Raw genomic sequence first — 2,691 nt, 5'->3', positions numbered from 1 at the left:
CCCTGGGCAAGTCAGAGAGCTTTAGTTTCCTCACCTGTAAATGGGGGATAAAGGTACTTCCCACCTCTAGGGTTGTGAGGACCCAGTGAGACAACAAAGGAGAAACACAGTGCCCAGCCTCAAAGACAACCTTGTGATTGCAAACCGATCAGAAGGTTCCTTTCATTCTACCCAGGAAACCCACCACTTTTAAGCATCGAGTGCCATCCCAGGGGCTCTGTTCTTCCCAGCTCTGTGCATTGGTGGCTGTGTGCTCAAGTGCGGCTTCTAGACAAAGAAGCCTCTCCCAGTCCTGAGATAAGCAAGCCCAAGCCTGTCTGAATACCCTGGGCTATTGGTTGACACTGCTTGAGAATTAAGCCTTCTATAGAGTAGGCACTCAATGAGTGATGACTTGAATGCAGTAGATAACAGGGCAGCAAGTTGATTCACCTCACCCGCTTTGACTGTGCCTCACTTTCTCCACCTGCACATGGGCCTAATAATACCTGCCACCTACACACCTTGTTGCTGTTGTGAGGGTTATTGTAGGCAAAGGCCATAGAGAGCGGGGGATCATTAGAAGATGTACATCTAACAAAGTGGAAACCTTTGAACTTTCAGAGCTGTGGGGTTGTCGTGTGGAGACCTGTTATCTTCATCTTTCAAACTCCTCTTCAGCATTTCAATTACGTGAGAAGCGAAGTGTTCCCTTCCGCCCTGAGCTGGTGTGTACACACCTAGGAGACAGTTCTGGCCTCTGGCAGCCCATAATCCAGCTTACCTCTTGCCAAAAGTCACTCAAATGACAAAATAACTGGTGCTCCTTATCATTGCCACAGCTCTATGCTATATAGTGTTGTTTACCCCACAAAAAGAATTACAGGGTCTGAATTATCAAAGGCGATAGGGAGGTAAACAATTCATTTTCAAGAGAACCTGCTAAAAAATCAGATCAGTCCATTACTCTTTCACGCACTTCACAAATACTTACTAGGCACCTATCATGTGGCAGACACTCTTCTGGGCCCAAAAGGATACGAGAGTGAACAAACCAGACGAGTCCTAGTCCTCCTGTATGTTACATTCTTGAGAAGGTAGAAAGACAATAATGAAATAAATAGATAAATTAACAAGATGATTTCAGATAGTAATAAAGATTATGAAGAAACTGGAAAGGGGTAATTCATTAGAGGATGACCAGGATGGGGGAAATGGTTGAATTGGGATAATTAAGCGAGGTCTCATCAAAACTAGCTCATCTCATTCTATGGCTTGGGGATTAGAGGTCACGGGGCGTGGGTGCCAACTACTAGAGATTTCTTACCTTAGCTGGGAGTTCCTTCAAATTCTAAATACTACCTAAAGGGCCCACACTCATGACTACTAACTCCTTAATTTGGTAAATTTGGTATCAAATCCTTCCCTCCCATCGAAATGGGATGAAGCACATGTGGCCAAGGGATTAAGCAGGGCATAGGATGAGGTGGGGTAGACAGGGAGCCCTTCCCAGCCTCTGCGTCATCATTTCCATCTTCACATGAAGGCGCTTTACCCCTCAGGAACAATCTTTAGATGGCGAGTGACTAGAAATTGGTTTGAGAGGTTTCCAAAGCTGTAGATACTGTGATCACTGTTGCCATACCTCCATTCTTCCCTTCCTATCAACAAACACTGGAAAAGCTCTGATTCATGGCGTTGGGCTTGCCATGCAGGCTTCTTGTTCTGAGTCAGAGTGGAAGAGCTCAGAGGCCTTCGGTTGGTAGGGCTTAGTAATGAGGAAGGAAACGGTTACTAGGAAATGAAGAGTTGCACTCATCAAAGTGATCGGTAACCAAAGAACAGTGACTTGGTTCTTTGTTACATGGTGGAATAGAAAAGAGTAGGTGTGTGACAGGGCCAGACCCAGATGACCCCACACTGCTCCAGGGGCCAATGTCGGCTTCCACTGAAGCTGCCTCGGAAGTAGGTGGGGACGGCCCCAATTGCATCTCCATGTTGTTTGTTTTTGCTTTTCCCGAAATAATCAAATCGATCTTTAATTTCCACGTGGAAACACTCCCCACTCTCTCCTGCCCCCAAAATGTGGGTGAGCGGAAGAACCAGAATTTGGGGCTGCTAATCAGTGACCTGAATTTGGAAGTTTTACTCACAGTAGCTCTCCTCTCACCACCTCTAAATTGCTCTGACCTTGACAGCTGTTCGCTAAACTGCCATAGCAGCTGAGGCTGATTGAACATTCTAGAAACATTTAGAAATCAGAAACAATGGTATACAGCATTTAGCACGTGCTCAGCTGTGTTGGAATCACTTTCTATATAGTAACACATTTAATCTTAAAATAATTCCATAAGGCAAATATTGTGTTATTATCCACATTTCACAGAATAGGACACTGAGGTCCAAAAGGATGAATTCCCTTGCCCAGCCACAGAATGGCATGGCAGGATGGAAACCTAGGCAGCTGGCTTCCCCTGCCTGTCTCTCCATCATTATGCTATTTCTGTTTCTCCCACTGTCTGTGACAGCTGAGACCCAGCTCTCAGTGCTTCTGGCTATTCGTGTGTTTGCTTAAACTCTGCCTTGGCCACTCATTTCATGATTTATTTACCTCCTCCCCAACTAGTTCCAGAAAAGATCAGAGGTGGTGACTTAGCCTCTAAGGATTGAACCCACCTAGAACAATAGCTCACCAAATGTCTACCAGCTGGC

This window comes from Manis javanica, chromosome X (assembly GCF_040802235.1).
Source record: "Manis javanica isolate MJ-LG chromosome X, MJ_LKY, whole genome shotgun sequence".
Classification (NCBI taxonomy): domain Eukaryota; kingdom Metazoa; phylum Chordata; class Mammalia; order Pholidota; family Manidae; genus Manis; species Manis javanica.
This window is presented reverse-complemented; position numbering follows the sequence as displayed.